Consider the following 14,074-nt stretch of genomic DNA (forward strand, 5'->3'; position numbering starts at 1 on the left):
ACAGTTAGTATTGAGTCTCTCATCTATGTATTTGCAGATACTTTGTTTTGAGACATAAGTTGCCATTTTGGCTAAGGTGTTATCATTTAAACTATTGTATTGAGTTTATTCTGTTGAGTTAAGTCTTCCGCTGAGTTAAGTAAGCCAGGCCAAGGGTCCTCTTGGGGCCAACGATGGTCTCCGAGTGCCGACCACGTCCAGGGTATAGGCTTGGGGCGTGACACATCCATTGAGTCTATTTATGTGGTGTTGGAATTTATAGAGTGTTTCCTAATGATTTGTCTGGTATGCCTCCGGATAGAGATATAGATTTTTGCATTGATTTAGAGCCTGGTACACGTCCCATTTCTATCCCTCCATATCGTATTGCTCCGGCAGAATTAAGAGAGCTTAAGGCTCAAATCCAAGAACTTCTTGATAAATGATTTATTCGCCCTAGTGCTTCCCCATGGGGTGCTCCAATTTTGTTTGTTAAGAAAAAAAATGGTAGTATTAGAATGTGTATAGATCATCGACAATTGAATAGGGTCACTATTCAAAATAAGTATTTCTTGCCTCGAATAAATGATCTTTTTGACTAATTGCAAAGTACATTAGTTTTCTCTAAGATTGATCTAAGGTCTAGTTACCATCAATTGAAAATTAGGCCTGAGGATGTGCCTAAGACGGCGTTTAGAACTCGTTATGTGCACTATGAGTTTTTGGTTATGTCTTTTGGTTTGACCAATGCGCCTACAACTTTTATGAGTTTAATGAATGAGGTGTTCAAGCCATTTCTTGATTCTTTCGTCATAGTCTTTATTGATGATATTTTGGTCTATTCGAAAAGTGAGGATGAGCATGACAACCATCTTCGTAGTGTTTTGGGTGTTCTTGGAAAACAAAAGTTATGTGCTAAATTTTCTAAGTGTCAATTTTGGTTGAAATCGGTTGCATTTTTTAGGGCATGTAGTTTCAAAAGAAGGGGTAATGATAGATCCCTAAAAGATTGAGGCGGTTAAGAATTGGGTTAGGCCTAGCTCGGTGACGGAAGTTAGGAGTTTTGTTGGGCTCGCTAGCTATTATCGTCGATTTGTGAAGAACTTTGCTTCTATCGCCACGCACTTGACTAATTTGACCAAAAAGAGATACCATTTGAATGGACTGAAAATGTAAGGAGAGCTTTCAAAAGCTCAAGACTCTCTTGACCACCGCACATATTCTAGCATTACCGGTAGAAGGTAAAGATTTTATTGTTTATTGTGATGCTTCACATTCTGGTTTGGGTGTTGTGTTGATGCAGGATAAAAATGTTATAGCTTATGCCTCGCGGCAATTGAAGGTGCATGAGAGGAATTATCTAACACATGATTTAGAATTAGCAGTGGTAGTGTTTGATCTTAAGATATGACGGCATTACCTTTATGGTGTTAAGTGTGAAGTGTTTACTGATCATCGTAGTTTGCAGCATGTGTTCACTCAAAAGGATCTGAATTTGAGACAACGAAGGTGGATGAAGTTACTTAAAGATTATGATGTGACCATTCAATACCATTTGTGCAAGGCTAAAGTGGTGGTAGACGCTTTGAGTCGAAAAGCGGTGAGTATGGGTAGTTTAACTTGCTTAAGTGTAGCCAAGCGACCTTTGGCTAAAGAAATTCATACCTTAGAGTCTAAGTTCATATAGAGAGGTGGGGTGCTATCTAGTATTGAGATAAGGGCCACTTTCATTGAAGAGATCAAGGCCAAACAATTTGAAGATGAGAATTTGGATGAACTTAGAAAGAAGACGGCGATTGGTAAGGCACAAAAGACCATTCTTGATGCGGATGGTGTGCTTAATTTTAAAGGGAGAATTTGTGTTCCTAGAGTAGATGACTTGATTGAGAAATTGTTGGCGGAGTCTCATGGTTCGCGATATTCTAATCATTCAGGTGTGACCAAGATGTATAGCGATTTGAAGCGAATTTATTGGTGGTCGGGCATAAAGAAAGACATAGTGGAGTTTGTGGCGAAGTGTAAAATTGTCAACAAGTGAAATATGAACATCAAAGGCCTGCAGGTTTGCTTCAAAGAATGTCAATTACGGAATGGAAGTGGGAAAGAATAGCCATGGATTTTGTGGTTGGTCTTCCCAAGACTTTGGGGAAGTTTGATTCTATTTGGGTAGTGGTTGATAGATTGACTAAGTCAACCCATTTTATTCCGGTAAGAATAAATTATAATGCTGAAAAATTGGCTAAAGTATATGTGAAAGAGATAGTGAGGTTGCATGGAGTGCCCTTCTCTATCATCTCAGACCGTAGTACCTAATTCACATCCAAGTTTTGGAAGAAATTGCATGATGAATTGGGCACACAACTAACTTTTAGTACATTCTTTCATCCACAGACGGATGGGCAATCGGAGAGGACTATTCAAGTATTAGAAGACATGTTGAGGGCATGTGTAATTGATTTTGGAGGACATTGGGATAAGTTCTTACCTTGGTGTGAATTTTCTTATAACAATAGTTATCACTCTAGCATTGATATGGCACCATTCGAGGCATTCAATGGGAGGGGATGTAAATCACCCATAAGATGGTTTGAAGCTGGCGATGTGAAACCTTTGGGGGTAGATTTAGTGAAAGATGCTCAAGATAAGGTGATGAGTATTCAAGCTAAACTCTTAGCTGCCAGAATAGACAAAAAGAAGTATGCGGATCATAACGTAAGAGACATAGCGTATCAATCCGATGAAAATGTTCTTCTTAAGGTATCACCTATGAAAGAGGTGATGAGATTTGGTAAGAAGGGTAAGCTAAGTCCTAGATACATCGGTCCATTTGAGATTCTTGAATGTGTAGGATCGGTGACGTATAGATTGGCTTTACCTCCTAATTTATGGGGAGTTCATTCGGTATTTCATGTGTCCATGTTGAAGATATATCATGGTGACGGGATTATATCATAAAATGTGACTCAATTGTGTTAGACAAGGACCTCCATTATGATGAGGAACCGATTACAATTCTTGATCGTGATGTGCGCAAGTTGAGGACCAAGGAGATTAAGTCCGTGAAAGTTCAATGGAAGCATCGTCCAGTTGAGGAATCTACTTGGGAAACCGAGAGGGACATGCGAGACAAGTATCCCCAATTGTTCATCGATTCATATACTACGTCATCCCTTCCTTAGCATATTTTTCTAAGTTTGTCACTCGGGGACGGGTGATGGGTAAATTGGTATCTATTGTAACGATCGGATTTCGTCGTTATAGAAATGCCAACGGGGGAAATTTGGGGCCGGAAAACTTTTTCATAGTATTTGGATTTTCTCAATCTTGTCCAGATTTGGACAAAATCGGAGTCATCGAGGTGTAGGAAAATCTGGTAACAATCGGGTGAATCATTTATGATTTTGATTACATGAGTAGTTAGATAACTCGTTAAGAAATCTGTACGACTTTACAGAATTGAATTCGGGCCAGTAGAATTCCCGGAATCAATCTTGGCGTAAGGGGTATTTTCTGAGCATCATTGGTTAGAGGAGTGTTGTGAAATGTGAATTTTGGAATTCTTGAATTAGCTCTCTGTCTCGCGTAACCCGCTTTGGCTCTGGGTTTTGCTGCTCTGGCGGGTCCGACGTGAATTAAAGTCGTTAATAAACCCTAAACGACCTCATTATGCACTTTTTGACTTTTAGAGCTAAGGAACGAATCCCAAGCGACTCCTACTCATTTTTCACCATTCTTGAGGTTAAAGGTAAGCTTTTCATTCCCCGAATCCATTTTTCGGTCTGTAGAACGTAATAGAATAGGTGAATATTGATTGGGGATGGTTTTGTTATAGATTATATGGTGGAAACAACCTTAATTTGGATAATTGGGATCATGGGTTTGATCTAGGGTTCATAGAATTGTTAGTAATTCGGGTAATTAGTGATTGTTTATTGATTCCCGTGTTATTATGATTGTTTGTAGACCAAGAACAAGCGAAACGAATTCGGAAAGGGAAAGATCAAGTTTCTTAGGGTTTCAAGCTTGTTTCGAGGTATGTGATAGTTGTGATTCTATGATTGTGTGATGTATGCTTGTTCTTACTTCATTATGATACTTGTATATGTATGAATGTTGCAATGTTGATCACACTTGTTGTAAATGAGATAGATGAATGATGATTGCCATGAAATCATGACTTAAATGTATGATCTTGATGATATACTTGTGATTGTGATTGCGGTGTTTTGAATGGATCGGTTGCCACGTTCCAGCATAACTAACTTGGATCGGTTGCCACATTCTGGCATAACTATAGGATCGGTTGCCACGTTCTGGCATAATTATGGGATCGGATATCACGTTCCGATATGCTAACTGTTTGGGTTTGGGTTCCATGAGAGGACCAATGATGTGATATAAAATGTGTAACTGATCGATGTTCGTAAATGTTGATAATGTTGTATATGTTGATATATATGCATGCGATTATATTGTTGTCTTGACTTGTTTATGTTGCACTAGTGGGATAGCCCGTGATCCTACCAGTACACTGTGGTTGTGGTTGTGTACTGATACTGCACTTGCTTTTATTTTTGTTGAGTACAGGGCATCTTCAAGCGGCTACTGACAGACCTCGCTTAGGTGATCAGTGATCGTCGTTCGAATTCAAGGGTGAGCCGATTCTTCCAAGCTGCCATGTGATTCTCTTTCGTCTATGTCCACCATTTTCGGACTTAGACTTATGATCTAGTTGGTTGATTAGTTCATTAGTTTGGGGTTGTATCCTTTCTTGTTTAGACTTGGTTCATTGTTAGATGTTTTGGTACATTGACTTTCAGGTTCTAGGTTATTTCTTCTGCATTGTTAGTTGTTAGATCTTTTGTTGAAGTTTATGGGAACTTCAGTTTTTAGCTATTATTTCTGTTTTCGTATACTTAAATGCCTTAGTTTTGGTTAGTTGTTTGGTTTGGATTGTAGTACTGGTTCTCCCACCGGAGTGTTAGTGTGGGTGTCAATCACGACGGTCTGAGTCGTGACAACATGATCACAAACTATTTATTATTTTAATACTAATTTCTCATAATTTTATAAGTTCATTTTACATTAGTTTTAAAATAAATAGCTCAAAACAATTTTCTTCCCATCTTATTAAAGTGTCATTTCCTCAAGCTATGACTCCGGTGGACATTCTAGAAAGACCCCCACTCTAAAAAATGACTACGAGTAACATTTTCCTCTTCTTCCCTAGTATAGTATTGTCTCAAAGCCCTAATCCAAGTTATGGAAATCTCCAATTTCACTAAATTCAATCAATACATATTTTCCTTCAACAGGTATTTCTTATGATTTAAATTTCTTATCTATGCGACCTTAATTTGTGTTTGTAATCCTTTTCTACTTTACTTGAATTTGGGGATTAGTGAATTTTGATTGAAAAAATTGAATTTATATTTGGGTTAGGGCTTTGATTTGAAGGTGTACGAACTAATTCATGGCGTCGAAGCGCATATTGAAGGAGCTTAAGGATCTGTTGAAGGATCCTCGAAAGCTAATTCGGAAATGAAAGAAATCACCCACATTATGCGGCACTGGTATGTCGGCTCTACATCCTATTTTCCCTCCCACTTCCACATCCTTTTGATTTTCTGAATTTGTCTTGATTGTTAACTCGCCTTAAATAAAATATGGTGTGGTCTTATTTTTCACTATAAATACGACACCTCTTATTATACAAGGGATAGACTTTGAAGTTCGATAATTTTTCATACTCATTGCTTAAGAAATGCTACTGGCCAAGACTCCTTATTGTGAAACTGCTTCTATTTTACTGATCATTAGTGCTCTGCTGAAGTAATTTAAATTTAAACGTGATAATTCTTGCTGGGGTAGAAAGGATTCAGGTATGTTTCTAGACCTTATGTGTGCCTAGTTTTTGGTTTAATGGGTGCAATATGGGAGAACTGATCTCTATTATGCTGATATGGATACTAATATCGTTTATGTTTTATGGGGAAATAGCCTCTCTACCTTTGAGGTAGGAGTAAGGTTTGCATAAACTTATTTTACCCGCTGCCGAGCTCTATCCTGGCCGAATTCCTTAATAGCCGAATGCATATTGAATTACTTGTCGAGCTTCAATACATTCCTCTCTTATAATATTCTGCTTTGCTAGAAGATGGATGTGCAACTGCAACATAACAGTTAGAAGCTTGATACTTCTTAGTGTGCACTTATGTGAGGCAAAATTTTATCAATTAAAGGTGCAGTGGTCGACGTCCGGCAATGGTGTTACCAACTTAATAAATGGATAGATACGAAAAAGTTTATAATATGGTGTAAGACTTTCCAGTTTCTGTTAATTATCTCATGTTAAGTTTTCTTATCATAAATTTAGATAAATTATTGAGCCTTTAAGTATGTATTTTGTTTTTACATAGCTAAGATAAGGCAACATCTTGTACCAAAAGTAAAAGCACCACAAGATTTGGCAATGTCATTACTTACCCGTCCCCTAAGAATAACATAGTTTATTTACCACAATACTACGCCTTAGTACCAAATGATTAGTGTTGACAATGAAATAGTTTGTTCAAAATGATCAAACAGTTTAGCTTCAAGATGAACTCCAAAGTCCATGTACTCTACATGTGGAGAAAACTGATGTATTAACATTTCCTCTAAGAATTTATTACAATTCTCATTATCCCAAGAAATATTAATATGATTGGAAATTTCTTTTGTGTTGTGTATTAACAAACTTCTAATGAAACCTATCTACAATATGTGCATGAACTCTTTTGGACAAATATGTGGTTCGTGATGTGATTCTCTACGGAAAACAACATCTCTGCCTTTCAATGAAGGGGTAAGGATTGCATAAACATTACCTTGTCCAGACCCCAGTTGTGGGATTACACTGGGTATGTTGTTTGTTGTTGAATTGAGTTTTCTTTCCGTAAATCATCGCACCGATGGTCTCTGATTCAAGTTCAGGATAACCCAACTACACAAAGAAACCGTCCATAAAGTACTTTTTGGGAGAGATTCATCCTTCTTGAACGCAATATTAGACTCTCCACCAAGTGTGCTTGTTCTCCCTCCCCCTCCTCTTGTTTCTTATCTTGACAAGTCTTTATGAAATAACTCTGATGAAAAGAAAAAAGAAAGTGTTAAAGAGAAATTCGTATTTCTCACCTACTCAGACTAGTTGTTAGACTAACCATTTCACTTTTTTTTTTTGGTTAAACTACCTATTGGTAGTTCTGTACACGTGTTTTAGCAAATTAAAAATTGCTCTCTGTACACGTCTAGTTGAAAAATTCTCATTCTTATTTAGAATGAAAGGATTTTTCATGAAGATGCATTAGTATTTGAATCTTGTAAATTTCTCGTTGATTTATTGTTATCATTATAACTTGTTTCAAAAGTATCAAATTTACTAAACTAATCATAAGAATAGGAATGAAAGGGCCGATTTTAGGCTATGCAGGGCAGCATGGATTTTTGCTATGCAGGTATGGGACGGATTGAAATAGTGTATTCCAAAATTGATGTGAGGCGGGGTGGGTTGCGGACGTGCCTTATTTCACTTCTACAAATTCTGTAACTGCTTAAGTTTAAGATCTCTAACACATAATCGTTCGACAATTTGGATATCTACAAGGTTTTTAATAATGGACAAAGACAACATAAGAGAATAAAAATAGGAACACAATGTGAATTTAATAAAAACTACTATCATTCCCCTACCACCACCTACTTTTTTCTGTTTGGTCTTTCTGTAGAATCAGTCCCATTTACTGAGATCCCCATTCTACTAGCATCAGTAGTTGTAGCTTCTATTACCATGGGATTGTTCGTTAGAACATTTGAGTTAAGGATACTAAGATTGCCAAGTTTGGCTAGATAATTACAGGAAAAAAGATTAACCCTTCTAGTAGTAGATATTCCTAATTTGTCTTGCTCCATAATTTCTCCAGTCCAAGGGGGAGCAGCCTCCAAAAAGTTTCCTACAGTTGTAGTGGCTCTCGTAGGTCCTTCAGATGCTAACAGGTGAGCCACTTTGTTTCCTTCTCTAAAGTTGTGGGCTTTCCCAATTTCCTGGCATAGTTGTTATGGACGTTGTGATTTCGATTGAGCCAGATATGCCACAAAACAAAGGGAAAGGTGTAATTGTAGTTTCTAATCTAATTGAGCCAGTTTGGGGCATCTTCAGGGAACTGGATATGAAGGTCGCTCCATAAATGACTAGCAATATAGCACCTAAGATTATGAGGTGCAACAGAAGTGCGAATTAGATAGTGAATTTCCACCGGAAAGTCGAAGGAGCAGTTGTCTAAATGCCAAGAGTCATTATAGTAAAAGTGACTATCATCTTTAGTCATGGGGCCTTGAATGAGAGCGGAGATTTTTATTTGGGAAATATCCAGTTAGAGTCCCTTTAGTTTTCATAGTCAATAATTTTTCCACTTCAAGTTTCACGTCTTATTTTTTTTTAATCAGACAATCTAAATTTTATTAATTTCATTTTTAGTATTCAATTAAGTTAAAAAGAAAAAGACCTTTAAAAAATGTTATGCACACAGATTTGTGTAGAGCGGGTCTATGTGGGATAGAGACTGATAGAAGGAAAAAATGAGAAAGGGGAAAGTAGAGAGCTCTTAGAGAGGAGGATAATTAAAGATTTTTAATTCACAATAATAAGGGAAATAATAAAAGATAGTACACACTTGTCAAGACAAGACTAAATTGAAATATATTAGAAACTTATCTATTACAAATCTATTAAGACCAAAGTGTAAAACATAAAATATAGGATTTCACTGTCTTAACTTGCAATCTCTAGCATAAGGCTAGTCTATGTATTAAAATCCTTGTAACTCAAAGTACAAATGAAATGTAAAACGTAAAAACTTTCTTTGCTCCAACGTACAGTTAGCTATATATCATTGAATAAGCAACAGGTACAACATCTGCAAGCGTATTCGTTATAGAATTTTATTGAGTGCAATTTCTGACACAAGGGTAAGGGTCTGTATATTGAATTCCTTCTCTCTCAAAGTACCAATCCGCAACAGCTTCCGCAATTGTCTATACACACAAAATGTTGCAACAAATTAAAATTTGTTATGACTCATCAAAACTAACTATGATAAAATTGTGTATACAAACAAACAAACATTACCTTATTAAATAAGGTCAGAGAGCTAGTCTTGAGCCAGTATGGCGTTAAGCGAATTCCCCCATGAGAATAGCAAGATGTGAGGAAATAACCCCTCGTGGAACAAGGGGGTAGTCCTTCAAATGTCTTCGAGAACTCCACTCCAAAGGCTGTATTAAACAAAAATTAAAGAAAAACATAAGGAGAAGAAGAAGAACCATTATACATGTGTAACGTCGAATACATTAGTTAATAAGCAGAAAAATGTTAACCTTGGATAATTATAAGTTGGCTAGATGTACAACTACTTATGCTCTTGATGCAAGCCTTCCAAGCATGTTGTTTATCAAGGTACGGAGGGACCAAAGTATTATTGATCTGGAGTAAATTAGAGTGTACAGAATAATCAATTTCTTGTAAATTTGTAAAAGCTAAAGAAAGAAAGAAAAAAAATGAATAAGAGAGAAATTAGTAGTCTCGTTGACCTGCCAGGAGTCATAAATTGAGTTGATAATGAAGAGTGGAGTCTGAACATATGGCATAACATTCTCGGGGAAAAAGCACTGTAACATATAAAATTAAGTAAAAGTAATGTAATTATCATTAGAGGGAAAGATTTGTATTAATATAGCATATAATTAGAGAAGTTGTTTTTATTTCGAAAGCTTAAACTCCAATTACCAAACTTGGTTCCATTGCAGACGTGCAAGCTGGCGGCAGATTTTTAGCTGATTCCTGAGAATGAAAGAGGAAAAGATTCAACTTCTTAAGCATATACCAAAATTACTAAAACAAAAGAAGAAGTGACTCACATGTAGGTTAACAATGTTTTGATACATCTCTTGAGTAAATGAAGTACCATAGATTGACTTGCTGAATAAATTGTGAAATGTCAAATCGTTAACAGAAGAATTAGAGTATCATTTTCTTGAGATCACATATTATAAGAAGAGTGTGTGTGCTGACCCATTGATGAAGAAACTAGCGTCTGCGACACACTTAACTCTTGCATTCTCCGGAAGGAGGCATTTGAACTTGTCACAGTTCAAAATGGTTGCCAATCCCCCTGCTGATGTTCCTGACAGAATGGCCTGACAACATTTTAACAGTCAAGATTTAGTCAAGTAGGAACTTTTTTTTATTTTTTTCAAAGAAGAAGATATAGATAGTCGAAAAAGGTAGAGAGTGAATTGAATAGGAGATATTATTCTTACATTTTCTGCATTTTTCATTCCTTTGCTGCTTAAATCTTCCATAATAGCCTTAAATATTCTAGCCCCTCTAAAATATAACTTGTTCTCCTAATGTACATTATTTAGCAAATTTAATCAGAAAACGTTACGAAATTAATAATAATAATATATATATATATATATCTTACCGGGTGAACTTGTTCAACATCACCGGTGAAAGAGGAACCATCACAATACTTCACCCTCACCCTGTTCCAATTGTGAAACTCTACCAAATTCCAACATATTGTTTGCAGTTAGAAGAAATTTACATATGCACACAACAGAAAAAAGTAAAAATAATAAAATATATATGAGGTTCATCGATCACCTGGATTTTGTTTGGAAGTATTATGAAGTATTCCGGAGAAAAAAGCTTGTTGACCCATCTTCTTGGTAGAACCTAGGTACGTAGTTGTACGATAAAGACATTCTGGGATACTCTCGCACCAACCACCGCCCTATAAATATGAATTATATATTTCTCCAAAGTTAATCCGACATCTTAAATATGAAAATGAATTAAAAAGAAGAATTAGTTAAACAATTATAAGTAACTAACATCCAAGTAGATAATCCAATTGTCAAGTCCGGTACCATGTCCTCTGTGAAGATGATATGCTGGTGGACTTCCATCCAGGCATACTGTACACAAAACAAATACTAGTAAATATTACTCATCTGATTTGTTTTCTTTGAGGAATTAAGGATATATATTTAGACATTGATAACCTGCGCCTTGAGCAGTTGCACTTTCAAGTATTGTTATATTGACATTCAAATCATCTTCGGCGCCAACAACATGATGAGTTGTACAAAGTAATACTAGCAAAGCCAAAAGAAATATTTTCGTCCTACAACAATCAAAAACAACTGTAGGTTTTACACAATTGATAATTATAAATGAAACAAAAAGAAACAGATATAATTAAAAAAAAGAAGCTTAGCTTGAGATAATTAGGATTACATGTTAACTGCAGCAAGAAACTTGTTCTTCTTGAAAGGGCTGATGATATTGAAAGAAGGATTTAGAGAGGGAAATGCTTAGGTGTGAAGGACAACTATGATTTTACCTCTATTTATAAAGAAAAATAATACTCCATAGAGGTAATTATATTCTTATTCAAACGACTAATTAAGTGTTTTCTTATTTGAATCCTAAATTTGGAATTATATTTTTCTTTAATCTATAATGATCGGTCATATGATAATTTTATCAATGGAGTGAAAATAGAGATAGACGTTGATCTGTCACCTAGCTAGTATCCTAGTCTAGTCTTCAGCTATGCATAATCAATAATATAACATGTCAATTAGAAGGAAATTCAGCTATGCATATATAATCAATACTACCTAATTATATTCTATTGCAAAATATATATAATTTCTTAATAATAGACTTTCTAAAATCATATCAATGATCGTGAATAAGTGGGTTCCTTTCACTCTCACATAATTTGTTGCTACATTATTCTCTCAAAGGGAATGTAAAATTACAAATATTCTGTGCAAGTCATTTATTGTAAACATTAATTAATATTAAAGCATACTGCTACATGGCGCGTGCACACTTCAATGCAAATTTGTTTATGTTATGGTCTTTTTTACTTGGATACCTAACACTTCTCTTTAAAAAGTATTTATAAGAGGGGTCAATTTTATTAGTTATGATTTGAAATCTAAAATTGACAATTAATACTTTATATAGTTAGTTAATGATAAAAATAATATTAGCAGATTAAAATTCTGATTTGCTAAGAGACTCATAAAAAGGAACGGAGCAAGTGTTATCAATTACTTGAAAAGCAATTTTAACAATAATAAAGTGGATATTTTACTAAAATATCATTTATTAAATGCATTTATTAAATTTGGGCAGTTATGAAAAAGACATCTCAATAGTAATTTAAGATTTAAGTGCACATGTCATGCCAGTAATTTAATTTAAAGACCAAACAATTTTAGAATGTTGAGTACGAAGAAAGAAGCTAAGAAAAACTCATTTTTTGTCCTTAAAATACAATTAGATTGTAGGTTGTCTGAGCACTATGTGTTCCTTTAATTGGAATTGTTCATGAGATATGTTATGTATCTTCTTGTTTTCTCATGAATGCCCTTTAATAAGTAGACAGTGATGATCTAAAATTCAAATGGTCTACATGACATTCTTTGATAATAATATAAATATCTAGGAAATAACATTAGGTAAGTATACTTATAAGTTGAACGATTAAGACAATCTGAATTACCGTTGTCAGGAATAACACACATTCGTATTATCTATTGAATAATTCATTTTTTATTCATGTTAAATATAAACAAATCAAGTATTTTATCTATTTTTATTTAATTATTTTCGATCCACCCATATCCAATCTGATCCACTATTTTCCACTCTTAAATACAATCCGTATCTTAGGAGCCGTTTAGTTACTGGTTAGAGTTATGCAGGTATTAGTTGTTATGCAGGGTTTAGTTATGCAGGTATTAATTATGCAAGGTTTAGTTATGCAGGGTTTAGTTATGCAGGTATTAGTTATGCAGGGTTTAATTATGCGGGTATTAGCTATGTGGATATTAGTTATGTAGAGATTACAATACATGAATTATTAACTATTATATTAAACTTGTAGTAAATTATTAATATATATTATTTACAAATAATAATACATGTTAATAAAATGTGGAATATATTGAATAATATACAATGCTAATATTTTATTTTTTTAATCAACATTGGACCATGTCCATTTATTCATCAAATAAAAATGTGTCCAAACAAGGTCCAAGAGTGACCAAGTCGGCAACAAAATAGACAAAACAAAAACAACTTGAAAATAAATCTAATTTGGAAAACAAAAAAAATCCTAAACTGATAGAACAACTCCAGCATAATGCTAATATTTGATTAGCATATGTACCGTAAAAAAATATACAATCAAATCTCTAATATTAAAAAAATATTTATATTTGCATAAATAAATAAAAACAGTAAATATATTTTTTTTAAAATAAAAATAGTCTATATATAAAAAGAAATTAAAATAACAAGCGTAGATAGGAAAACAGTAAAGTTTCCAATTAAATAAAATAAAATAAATGAAAATGATCTATATATAAAAAGAAATAAAAACAACAAACCATTTGGTTACTGGTTAGAGTTATGCAGGTATTAGTTATGTAGGGTTTAGTTATGCAGGTATTAGTTATGTAGGGTTTAGTTATGCAGGTATTAGTTATGTAGGGTTTAGTTATGCAGGTATTAGTTATGTAGGGTTTAGTTATGCAGGTATTAGTTATGTAGGGTTTAGTTATGCAGGTATTAGTTATGTAGGGTTTAGTTATGCAGGTATTAGTTATGTAGGGTTTAGTTATGCAGGTATTAGTTATGTAGGGTTTAGTTATGCAGGTATTAGTTATGTAGGGTTTAATTATGCAGGGTTTAGTTATGCATATATTATTTAATTATGTAGAGATCACAATGCATAAATTATTAACTAATAAATATTGAATTTGTTGTAAATTAATATATATTACTTACAAATAAATAAGTAAGCAAATAGTATAAATTCTCCCTCTTTTTGAATATAAAGTAGAAAAAAAATTCTCCATCTATACTTAATTGGGACTGCTAATTTTTTTATGTTTATAACTTATAAAAATAAAATACGATTAATATATTTCAAGTACATTATAATATCCTATTTTATATAATGTAAAT

The 14,074-nt window shown here is 34.2% G+C and overlaps 1 long non-coding RNA gene across 1 annotated transcript; it reads left to right on the top strand.

The window, feature by feature from the left end:
* The first annotated feature begins 5,137 nt into the window (after positions 1-5,137).
* Positions 5,138-9,121, top strand: LOC107058222 (uncharacterized). Its single transcript, XR_001471876.1, has 2 exons — positions 5,138-5,294; positions 5,422-9,121. It is a non-coding gene; the product is annotated as an uncharacterized lncRNA (long non-coding RNA).
* The last annotated feature ends 4,953 nt before the right edge of the window (positions 9,122-14,074 follow it).

This window comes from Solanum tuberosum, unplaced genomic scaffold (assembly GCF_000226075.1).
Source record: "Solanum tuberosum cultivar DM 1-3 516 R44 unplaced genomic scaffold, SolTub_3.0 scf00465, whole genome shotgun sequence".
Taxonomy (NCBI): domain Eukaryota; kingdom Viridiplantae; phylum Streptophyta; class Magnoliopsida; order Solanales; family Solanaceae; genus Solanum; species Solanum tuberosum.